The 12960-nt window shown below is 42.0% G+C and overlaps 1 pseudogene; it reads right to left on the bottom strand.

Moving 5' to 3' along the window:
- Positions 1-1225: 1225 nt before the first annotated feature.
- LOC114118735 (heterogeneous nuclear ribonucleoprotein K-like) lies at positions 1226-4020 on the bottom strand (annotated as a pseudogene).
- Positions 4021-12960: the final 8940 nt, after the last annotated feature.

The following is a 12960-nucleotide window of genomic DNA, read 5'->3' as shown; positions in this document are numbered from 1 at the left end:
AATGAACAATGGTTCTCCAACTCAGTAAATAAATTATGAGACGTCAATATAACTACATGGCATCTGAGCTTCCCTATCTATTGAGATTGAAATGAAATTGGCTCAAGCTCTGTATCTGACAGCCTGTGGAAAATTCAATATCCTCTCTAGGATTTGATGAGTTTTCAGGGGCTAAGTTCTTACAGGCATTTTCAGTGCTGAGTTCTGGCTCTGTCAACCTCAGTTTTCATCTCCCAGACTGCAAGGCAGCCCAGATATATCACGCGTCCTCTTTTCTTGGTTAATCCTCAGCCCACTCTAGGGAGCCATCTGGATGAGCAGCAGCCTGTACTAAAGGTTGGAGTGGGTGTTACTGATATTTAGCATCATTGTAGACTCCTGAAAAGTCCCATTCCTCTGGGACCCTATGGTATTACTGAAAAAGAAGATTTAGTTTCAGGACCAGGGACCAGGCTTGATCACTCAAGAGCTTTTGTGTAGCAGAGTTTTATTAAAGTATGACAAGGGACAGAGAAAGCTTCTGACATAGACATCAGAAGTGGGGCAAAGAGTTGCCCCCCTTTCTGGTGTTAGCAAGGGAGTTATATACTTTTTAATTGCTTATTACAATAAATCAAAAGAATGTCTCAAGGTTGCATAGATCTTACTAGCCCCACTCCCACAATTTACATTTTAAAATAACAGGTCTAGAATTTAACAGTAGAAAGATCTTACCAGACCCACTCCCATAATATACATTGTAAGATATCAGGATTAGTCAGAAGGTTTTCAGGAAGGACAAACTGTCCTCAAGCAGGATACATTGTTGTTATATAATCCAGGAACCAGAGATCAAATTGCCAACTTCCCCTGGATAATTGAAAAGCTAGAGAGTTCCAGAAAACATCTATTTCTGCTTTGTTGACTATGCCAAAGCCTTTGACTGAGTGGATCACAAGAAACTGTGGAAAATTCTGAAAGAGATGGGAATACCAGACCACCTGACCTGCCTCTTGAGAAATCTGTATGCAGCTCAGGAAGCAATAGTTAGAACTGGACATGGAACAACAGACTGGTTCCAAATAGGGAAGGGAGTATGTCAAGGCTGTATATTGTCACCCTGCTTATTTAATTTCTTTTTTTTTTCCATAATTTAAGATTATTGTATTTCCTTACAAGAGGAACGTTTTAACAAATTTTACAGGTGTCAATCAACCCTTGTTCAAAATTGGGCACACATCAAATCTAGCATTATGGGAGTTTTATTTGGAAGTGAACTTTTAACTATTAATACAAATGCCAAGAGATACTACACAAAACATCCACAGGAATTTTTTTCATCTTTTTTTTTTTAATTGTTCACAAACATTTCCTACATAATCCAACATACAACAGAGAAATGGTACATCTTTTTCTTTCAATTTGCATACAATGGAAAAACAAGTATATATATATATATATATATATTTTACAAAGTTTAACTAATAGACACTACCAAGCTGACAGTTTAAGTCTATATGTGAGAAATCATCTAATAAAAAATAATCAGAATTTATTTACCATCAGTCACTTCCATAACCAAGTATTATTCTGATTGATAAAACTTGTCATTAAGCTTCTGGTATAAACTTATACCACTATTCCATCGGTTGTGTTGCTCCCCACCTTGGTTCTTCAGAATCACGAACAGAAAATTGTTGCAAAGTAGGGGCAAGCATTTGCAAAAACAAACAAAAATCCCCAGCTTATTATAAGCATGGATGTGTGGTGGAATTTCCTCCCAAGCAATGGACTTCAAATCATTAAGAATCACCAGAACTGAGTATTGTCAAGATATTTTGCCTAAGTCCAAGAAGAGATGCCATTTATTTATATCCAACAGAGGACTGAAAATTAAACTTAGTGTTCCGTTCGGGGGTAGGTTGGAGGGAATTCAGCCATTTGAAAAATGACCATCTTAAAAAAAATGACCACCAAAAATCGGTTCACTAAATTTATTTTAAAAATCATAAAACGTTTCTTACAAAAGAGCGTTACATTCTGCACACTGCTCTGAATAGATGCCAGGGACATATGGACTACTGTTACTGTTCCTCCCTGTCCCACCACCCCAAATGTTACAGTGACCACAAAGCAAAGTGTTCACAATAATTACATGGGGGGACTTCTTTAAACCACCAACAATGAACAAAAATTAAAGTTCACTCTCTGCTGCTGTTTCAAAATCTCAATGTTAGTTTTTGCACACCCTCCCCCACCCCCACCCTGTTTGTAAGGAACTAAAACATTACATCTGGTGAACAGCAAAGATTTCACTACACCTCAAATGCAGAACACCTATGAAGCAGAGGAATGTTGGCTTTTTAAACAGAAGCAGATAAAAAAAAAAAGATGCAGGACTCCTTCAGTTCTTCACTAGTCTTAGAAAAACTTTCCAGAATACTGCTTCACACTATAAAAAAGAAAAAATATCTTGCATTAGAATCCTTCAACATCTGCATACTGCTTCACACTGTTCTGCAGCAAATACTGTGCATTCTGTATCTGGTCCTGTGTTCCTGTAATGGTAATGATCTGATCTTCGGATCCTTCTAAACGCTCATCAATTTTGATCGAAGCTCCTGACTCATGACGGATTTGTTTAATCCGCTGACCACCTTTGCCAATAATAGATCCAGCCAAATCTTTGGGAATAGTTACTTGTGTAGTAATAATAGGTCCACCAAGATCACCATATGAGCCACGGCCCCCTGCATAGGAATAATCATATCCAGAGCCACCCTGTGGTTCATAAGCCATCTGCCACTCTGATGGGCTCCATGTATCTATTGCAGAATCCCAGGTTTCATCAGCACTGAAACCAACCATGCCATCATAACGGTCTCCAGGTCTTCCTCTTCTGTCATAGGCCATTAGATCTCCTCCTCTAGGTGGTGGTGGTGGTGGAAGAGGAAGATTCCGAGCTCTACTACCTCCCGGCCACCTCGTCCGGGAGGGGGTGGAGGAGGTCCTCGACGAGGGCTCATATCATCATAATCTCTTCTGGAGGGAGGCATGGGACGCCCACCCCGACCAGGCAGCATTCTGTCAAAACCACCTCTTCCCCGCATGGGAAATCCCACAGGACGTCCATGGCGGTCATCAAACATCATTGTAAAACCACCATAATCATAGGTTTCATCATAAAAATTGGGATCATAAGGCTGAGCGCGTCCTTTGATGGGAGACTCTGATATAAGATCAAGGATGATCTTTATGCACTCTACAACCCTATCAGGTTTTCCTCCGATAAGAACGACTCTGTCAGTAGATTGAGGACAACATTCCTGGAAAAGCTTGATTGTTGTCTGAGTGTTCTCTTGAAGTTCTTTGATTTTAGCACCTTTGACTCCAATAATTCCTCCTGCCAGACTCTGATGAATCAACAGTCTCAACTCGCAGTCAAAGTCGCTTCCTTTATAGTGTTGGTAATTTAAGCATTCCACAGCATCAGATTCGAGCGGGAGCTGGCTGGTTGCAGTGGGTGATGGCAACTGCAGGCCCTCTTCCAAGGTAGGGATGATTTTCTTCAGAATTTCTCCAATCATTTCAATATCAGCACTGATACTCAATATGCGCTCGGGGCCACTGCTGTCTGGGACTGAAACACTGGCATTGTAGTCTGTACGGAGAGCCTTAATATTCTTGCCTCCTTTTCCAATCACTGCCCCAGCATTCTTGCTCTGAAGCAGAATGCGTAATTCAACCATCTCATCAGTGTTTCTAGATCTTTTAAAAGCTTGTTCCTCTTCCATATCTTCAGCAGGGCGTTTACCAAATTCGCCATTGGTTTCGGTGTTGGGAAAGGTTTCCTCTGGCTGTTCAGTTTCCATTTTCTTGTATTCAAGGGACACACCAATCAGTTATTAAATATATCCTTCCAGGGCAGAACTGAAGTGTTCTGGGCGGGACCAACTGACACCCTAGTGCTGTAGTAGCCCGGCAAGGGTACCGTCCCTATGCCGCCGCGCCTCCTCAGCCGGTCACAGCTAGACAGAGAACAAGCGTAGGCCCCCTGCTTATTTAATTTCTATGCAGAGTACATCATGAGAAACGCAGGACTGGATGAAGCACAAGCTGGAATCAAGATTGCTGGGAGAAATATCAATAACCTCAGATATGCAGATGACACCACCCTTATGGCAGAAAGTGAAAAAGAACTAAAGAGCCTCTTGATGAAAGTGAAAGAGGAGAGTGAAAAACTTGGCTTAAAGCTCAACATTCAGAAAACAAAGATCATCGGTCCCATCACTTCATGGCAAACAGTGGAAACAGTGTCAGACTTTATTTTTTGGGCTCCAAAATCACTGCAGATGGTGATTGCAGCCATGAAATTAAAAGATGCTTGTTCCCTGGAAGGAAATTATGACCAACCTAGACAGCATATTAAAAAGCAGAGACATTACTTTGCCAACAAAGTCTGTCTAGTCAAGGCTATGGTTTTTCCAGTAATCATGTATGGATGTGAGAGTTGGACTATAAAGAAAGCTGAGCACCGAAGAATTGATGCTTTTGAACTGTGGTGTTGGAGAAGACTCTTGAGAGTCCCTTGGACTGCAAGGTGATCAGTCCTGGGTGTTCACTGGAAGGACTGATGTTGAAGCTGAAACTCCAGTACCTTGGCCACATGATGTGAAGAACTGACTTATTTGAAAAGACACTGATGCTGGGAAAGATTGAAGGTGGGAGGAGAAGGGGACGCCAGAGGATGAGATGATTGGATGGCATCACTGACTCAATGGGCATGAGTTTGGGTAAACTCCAGGAGTTGGTGATGGACAGGGAGGCCTGGCATGCTGCAGTCCATAGGGTTGCAAAGAGTCAGATACAGCTAAGCTGAACTGAATCCTTACTAAGGAATGTAGAAAAAAAGTGTCTTTTCTTCCTCCTTGAGAATTCCAGACCCCTATCTCCTCTTTGAGAGCCCCAGACCCCTTCTCCTCCTCGTGGACCCTGGATTTCTTATCGCGCTGCTTAGGAATTGACTGTCTCATTACTCTGCTTCTCTCCCCCTTCATGGCTTTAGCCTCTGTTTGTAGATCCAAGCATTCACAAAATATTTGTCTCCTCTGTTTACGCTCCTCAGTAACACAGAAGGATCGGGATGATTAGATTTGACTTTCTAGGTCTCCAACCAGTCTCCAAATGGAATGGCACAGTGTGTAATTTTCTCTACTGATAGAAATCATGTAACCTCACATACTTAGAAGTAAAAGCAGCCACTGTCACCTTCGTCTTTGTGTATTTTTTCATTCTGCTGCTCACATATAATTCCATGTAGCCATTACAGCTGATGCTATATTATGAAGTGAAAAAAAAACAAGCTATTGAATTGTATCCCAATAGGGTATCCAAAATACACAACGATACATAGAAAAAAGATCTGGTGATATGCACCATAAAGTTAACAGTGAGTGGTTATTGTAGATATTTATTTTCTTTTATATTTATATTGTATTATATTTATATATTTTTCTGTATCATTAAAGATATCTGCAGTGAACATGTTTTACTATTATAAACAGAAAAAGAAAGATTATTTTTCAAGACAATTCTATTGCCTAAACTAAGCAAAACCAAGAAAGCAGATATTTTACCAAATTCTGCCTTCACAGAGTCTATTTTTCTCTGGTTCAGATTTGTTGACCTCTTTCCTACAGGTTCGGAAGCAGGAATAATCCTGCTGTCCCAAAGAATGGGAACAGTAGGGGAAACTTCGGGAACCTGGGGGAGCCAGGCTGGCTTTTGAACCCTGGATTTTGTTATTTAAGCATGTGTCCTGAGATGGCCTACCCTGCAGTGCACTTGATCTTCTTTATTTGCCTGTTCCTCTTATTTCAGATCGCACATAGTCAATTTCTTTCTTTCTTTCTTTGGTCTGAAGTTTTGTGAGAAGATTTTATTTTGTTTTGGTGAGTTTTAAAAAAAAATTATTTACTTTTTAATTGAAGGTTAATTGCTTTATAGAATTTTGTTGTTTTCTGTCAAACCTCAACATGAATCAGTCATAGGTGTACGTATGTCCCACTCCCTTTTGAACCTCCCTCTCATCTCCCTCCCCATCCCACACCTCTAGGTTGATACAGAGCCCCTGTTTGAGTTCCCTGAGACATACAGCAAATTCCCATTGGCTATCTATTTTACATATGGTAATTTAAGTTTCCATGTTACTCCCTCCATACATCTCACCCTCTCCGTTCCTCTTCCCGTGTCCATAAATCTGTTCTCTATGTCTGTTTTTCCATTGCTGCCCTGCAAATAAATTCTTCAGTACCATCTTTCTAGATTCCATATATATGTGTTAGTATATGATATTTAGCTTTCTTTTTCTGACTTACTTCACTCTGTGTTATAGGCTCTAGGTTCATCCACCTCATTAGAACTGACTCAAATGTGTCCCTTTTTATGGCTGAGTAATTGGAGAAGACTCTTGAGAGTCCCTTGGACTTCAAGGAGATCCAACCAGTCCATTCTGAAGGAGATCAACCCTGGGATTTCTTTGGAAGGAATGATGCTAAAGCTGAAACTCCAGTACTTTGGCCACCTCATGCGAAGAGTTGACTCATTGGAAAAGACTGTGATGCTGGGAGGGATTGGGGGCAGGAGGAGAAGGGAACGACAGAGGATGAGATGGCTGGATGGCGTCACTGACTCGGTGGACATGAATCTGGGTGAACTCCGGGAGATGATGATGGACAGGGAGGCCTGACGTGCTGCGATTCATGGGGTTGCAAAGAGTTGGACACGACTGAGCGATTGAACTGAACTGAACTGAATATCCCATTGTGTATATGGAACCACAACTTCCTTATCCCTTCATCTGTCGATGGACATCTAGGTTGCTTCCATGTTCTAGCTATTGTAAATAGTGCTGCAATGAACCTTGGGGTACATAGTCTATTCTTTACTATTACCATTTTTTAAATTTTTTGGCTGTGTGGCATATGGGGCCTTAGATTCCTGAGCAGCTATTGAACCTGATACCCCTGCATTGGAACAGTGAAGTCAACCACTGGACCACCAGGGGAGTCCCCCCATGTGGTCTGTTCTTAAGGTTTACAGAAGATGGAGGGTAACCTAGTTAGTCCACAAGGGCCTATTAGGGCTTCAGTTCAGTTCAGTTGCTCAGTCGTGTCTGACTCTTTGTGACCCCATGGACTGCAGCATGCCAGGCCTCCCTGTCCATCACCAATACCCAGAGTTTACCCAAACTCATGTCCATTGAGTCGGTGATGCCATCCAACCATCTCATCCTCTGTTGTCCCTTTCTCCTCCTGCCCTCAATCTTTCCCAGCATCAGAGTTTTTTTGAATGATTCAGCTCTTCGCATCAAGTGGCCAAAGTACTGGAGTTTCAGCTTCAACAACAGTCCTTCCAGTGAACACCCTTTAGGATAGACTGGTTGAATTTCCTTGCAGTCCCAGGGACTCTCAAGAGTCTTCCCCAATACCACAATTCAAAAGCATCAATTCTTTGCTTCTCAGCTTTCTTTTTAGTCCAACTCTCACATCCATACATGACTACTGGAAAAACCATAGCCTTGACTAGACGGACTTTTATTGGCAAAGTAATGTCTCTGCTTTTTAATATGCTGTCTAGGTTGGTCATAATTTCCTTCCAGGGAGTAAGCATCTTTTAATTTCATGGCTGCAGTCACCATCTGCAGTGATTTTGGAGCCCCCCCCCCAAAATAAAGTCTGCCACTGTTTCTCCGTCTATTTGCCATGAAGTGATGGGACCAGATACCATGATCTTACTTTTCTGAATGTTGAGCTTTAAGCCAAGTTTTTCACTCTTCTCTTTCACTTTCATCAAGAGGCTCTTCAGTTTTTCTTCACCTTCTGCCATAAGGGTGGTGTCATCTGGATATCTGAGGTTATTGATATTTCTCCCAGCAATCTTGATTCCAGCTTGTGCTTCATCCAGTCCAGCATTTCTCATGATGTACTCTGCATAGAAGTTAAATAAGCAGGGTGACAATATACAGCCTTGACGTACTCCTTTTCCTATTTGGAACCAGTGTGTTGTTCCATGTCCAGTTCTAACTATTGCTTCCTGAGCTGCACACAGATTTCTCAAGAGGCAGGTCAGGTGGTCTGGTATTCCCATCTCTTTCAGAATTTTCCACAGTTTATTGTGATCCACACAGTCAAAGGCTTTGGCATAGTCAATAAAGCAGAAACAGATGTTTTTCTGGAACTCTCTTGCTTTTTCAATGATCCAGTGGATGTTGGCCATTTGATCTCTTGTTCCTCTGCCTTTTCTAAATCCAGCTTGAACATCTGGAAGTTCATGGTTCACCTATTGCTGAAGCCTGGCTTGGAGAATTTTGAACATTACTTTGCTAGCGTGTGAGATGAGTGCAATTGTGCGGTAGTTTGAGCTTTCTTTGTCATTGCCTTTCTTTGGGATTGGAATGAAAAGTGACCTTTTTCAGTCCCGTGGCCACTGCTGAGTTTTCCAAATTTTGGTATATTGAGTGCAGCCCTTTCACAGCATCCTCTTTAAGGATTTGAAATAGCTCAACTGGAATTCTATCACCTCCACTAGCTTCCAAGGTGAAGGATAAAGTTTGGAGTATTCTGAGCTATTCTTAGATAGGATGCTCCTGGCAATTTTTATGTGAGCCTTCCTTTCCTCTTATGAAATTACAAACTTCTGGCTGGAGAGTTGAAAGTATTTTTTGTCACCTTAACAGAAAACAATCTTCCAAATTTATCCCTTCCATAGTTAAGAGTATGAATTTTGGAGCTAGATTATTTGGACTTAAGTCCCAACTCTATCACTTGCTGGATGAGTGACCTTGTTGTTGTCCAGTCATGTCCAACTCTTTGTGTCCTAATGGACTGCATCCTGCCAGGGTTTCTTCTCCTTCACTGTCTCCCAGAGTTTGCCCAAACTCATGTCCATTGAATTGGTGATGCCATCCAACCGTCTCATGCTCTGTCATCCCCTTCTCCTCCAGCCCTTAACTGTTCTCAGCATCAGGGTCTTTTCCAATGAGTCAGATCTTCACATCAGGTGATCAAAGTTTTGGAATTTCAGCTTCAGGAGCAGTCCTTCCAATGAATATTCAGGGTTGATTTCTTTTAGGATTGACTGGTTTGATCTCCTTGCAGTCCAAGGGACTCTCAAGAGTCTTCTCCAGCACCACAGTTTGAAAGCATCAATTCCTTGGAGTCCAGCCTTCTTCATGGTCCAACTCTCACATGTGGACTTGACTACTGGAGAAACCATATCTTTGACTATATGGACCTGTGTTGGCAAATTAATGTCTCTGCTTTTTAATATACTGTCTAGGTTTGTCATAACTTTTCTTCCAAGGAGCAAGCGTCTTTTAATTTCATGGCTGCAGTCACCATCCACAGTGACTTTTGGAGCCCAAGAAGATAAAGTCTGTCACTGTTTATTTGCCATGAAGTGATGGGACTGGCTGCCATGATCTTAGTTTCTCGAAACTAATTTATTTGCCATGAAGGGATGGGACTGGATGCCATGATCTTAGTTTTTTGCATGCGAGTTTTAAGCCAGCTTTTTCACTTTCTGCTTTCACCTTCAAGAGACTCTTCAATTCCTCTTTGGTTTCTGCCATTAGGCATCTGAGGTTATTGATATTCCTCCTGGGAATCTTGATTCCAGTTTGTGCTTCATCCAGCCCAGCATTTCACATGATGTACTGTGCATATAAGTTAAATAAGCAGGGTGAGAATATACAACCTCGATGTACTCCTTTCCCAATTTTGAACTAGTCATTTGTTCCATGTCTGATTCTAACTGTTGCTTCTTGACCTGCATACAGGTTTCTCAGGAGGCAAGTAAGCTGGTCTGGTATTCCCAACTCTTTAAGAATTTTCCACAGTTTGTTGTGATCCACATAGTCAAAGGCTTTAGCAAAGTCAGTGAAGCAGAAGTATGACCTTGGGAAATTATTAACCTCTCTTGCCTCAGTTTCTTCATCTGTAAAATGAGTGTGGAATATTTTCTATATCCTACAGTGGCTGGAAAGATCAAATGAGTTAGTGCTCATCAATAGTGCCTAACAGGGCATAAACACCATATAAGTGTAATTTTGATAAAGAACTATGAATGGTGATTTCCAGGTGGCACTATTGGTAAAGAATCTGCCTGCCAGTGTAGAAGATACAAGAGACACAGGTTCGATCCCTGGGTTGGGAAGATCTCCTGGAGGAGGGCATGGCATCCCACTCCATATTCTTGCCTGGAGAATCCCATGCACAGAGGAGCCTGATGGGCTACAGTCCATGGAGTTGCAAAGAGTCGGACATGACTGAGCACAGACACACGGTCCTAACTCAGTGAGGTCAGAAGGCTGGTCCCCTGCCTACTTCTCTTCTCAGGAGTCTCTGGACACTGGTAAACTGAATGAAATGCTGTATCCATGTACTATATCAAGTTCCCAGAGATAGGAGATTTCCCAGTTTCAGGAGCTGTTACAGCCCAGAGGCCCTTAGAGTTGCAGTTCGGCCCCTTTATTTTGTACGTGGGGAAATGGAGACCCAGGGGCTGTCAGTCATTTGCTCAGCTCCACACATCTAGTTGATGGCATGGCCACCCCCAGGGCATCCACTCCAAATGTATTTTTATATTAAGTTCAAATTACTTTCCCCCCTCCATAAGTACTTAATGTAGGTAAGCAAGCATGTAGTTTGGTGAGAATTCATGAATAAGTCTCTTTCTGAATAGGTAGATTTCATTAATTAGCATGCTTTCTCATTACAAATTATCTAATCATTATCCTTTTTGGAAACATTCAATGCCAAACAGAAATTGCAGCTCGGAGAATGTCAGTATGTTGTTAGAGAATTTAGGCTTGGGCCAGGGTCTTTCTTCTCCCTTTAATCTTCTCACTTCCCTCTTTCCATTCCTGCGGAATGCTGCCAAATAGCACCCCTACTTTTAATAGCGTGAAGTTAAAAATGATCCACTGCCTTAACACATCTGGCTGTCTTTTTCGCTGTCTTTGAGCATTATCTTTTTTTCTTGTCGATATGTACATAGTTTCAATAGTTATAGCTGTAGTACTCATAAAACTTTGAAGTAAGCTTTTCTCATCTAATATTATTTATAAATATTTTATATATGCACACATTTCCCATAAATATCTATTCTTTTTTGCCACTTTATTTTTTAATTGAAAGATAATTACTTTGCAGAATTTTGTTGTTTTCTGTCAAGCATCAACAAAAATCAGCCATTGATATACCCATGTTCTTTCCCTCCCATCTCTCTTTCCATCCCACCCCTCTAGGTTGATGCAGAGCCCCTGTTTGAGTTCCCTGAGTCAAACAGCACATTCCCATTGGCTATCTATTTTACATATGATATTGTAAGTTTCCATGTTACTCTCTCTGCTCTTAATGGATACCTAATACATTATGATCAAACTAATCATAAAGTTAAAAAATAATTTCCCTATCATTGACATTTGAATTATTTCCATTTTAATGTATTGAATGTGGTACTTTAATATACACTTTTTTTTTCCTGTTGATTTATTGCCAAAGGACATAGTCTCAGGATTCTAGTTATATGGTCAAATATATAAATATTATTATAGCCAAACAGTTACATTGCTGGATATTTTTTCTGGCGATAATGCCATCAGCAGTGTATGAGTGTACCATTTTCACCATACTCTCATCAACAGGGAGTAGCTAACAGCTTGTACTCACAAACACATGTGCTTGTGCCGGGAAAATGTTCACTGAAGTGATGACAAACCGTCGCTGAGTGTTATAGGGAATGAACTTGATAGTTGCCCTGACTGGATAATTTCCCGTTTCATTTCATACCCAGTTAGTATCCGTAACAGTGCCGTGTATAGTGGGTATCCAATAACTTATTGATCTAATTTTGTGTCCTGTAAGATGCTGACCTATGGTAGTCATGCTACCCACACCCCATGGTGCCTACAGTAGAAAAGAGCAAAGTGAAAGAGAAGGAGAGGTGGGAAAAAGTGGAAGAAACACTACCCGATTTCTCAGGAGGGAAAACGGAGCCTCTCCCCAAAATGCAGGGCTCCCCTTGTCCCTGGTGCCCTGGGCATCACACCTAGACGTGAATCTGCCCCTCCTCCCACCCCCGCCCCCGGCATCTCTTCTTCCTCAGCTTCCCCCCCCCCCCCACTCCATCTTCCCCAGGGAGGACTTGTGCTTGCTTCCTTCACTTGTTTGCTCAGGTGTTCAGAACCATCCTCAGCCAATGGGGATGCAGTGATTAGACGTGTGTGAGCCCTGCCTTCCCAGAATTTGAAGTCTGAGAGAGAGAGAGAGAGAGAGAGAGAGAGAGAGGCATTTTTAAAAGGCAGAATGGGATAAATGTCATAAGATTACTTCAAGGTCGGCTGGGAGGTTTCTTCTGGCCAATCTGAGAAGATTTTATAGAGGTGGCTTCGAGACTGGGTGGTGAGGAACGGCAAGGATTGAGACAGTGGATCTGATGACGCCCCCAGCTTCTCAGGATCCTCGGTGCCCTCCAGATTTTTACTGCTCCAGTCAACGACACGGGTGAATGTGCGGAATGTGCCAGGGGGCATGCCAGAGGTTCAGAAACGTGCCTGGTGTATTCCCTTCTCAGTTTAGAAAATGGTTTTGATTCTTTTTTAGTGGGGTGAAACAAATTTTTTGAAAAGTAAATATGCTTGAGCTGGGTGAGGCAAGACAGGGGCCACTAGTGTGGTGCCCAGGTATGTGGAGGGAAGGCAGCTGGAGGGGGGCTGCCCTGGGGGTTGGAGACTGTCAGGAAGTTCTGCCAGAAGGTCTGAGATCTCCCAGATGCCCGTATCTGAAGTAATCTTAAGACATTTATCCCATTCTGCCTTTTAAAAATGCCTCTCTCCTCTTAGACTTCAAATTCCTTCAGACTGGTCCACTCCTGTGCCTTATTGATCACTGCTTGGGTTTTATTCACTACTGACTCTGC

The sequence above is a fragment of the Ovis aries genome, chromosome 16 (assembly GCF_016772045.2).
Source record: "Ovis aries strain OAR_USU_Benz2616 breed Rambouillet chromosome 16, ARS-UI_Ramb_v3.0, whole genome shotgun sequence".
Taxonomy (NCBI): domain Eukaryota; kingdom Metazoa; phylum Chordata; class Mammalia; order Artiodactyla; family Bovidae; genus Ovis; species Ovis aries.
The sequence above is the reverse complement of the archived record's forward strand: the minus strand, read 5'-3'. Positions and strand labels throughout refer to the sequence as shown.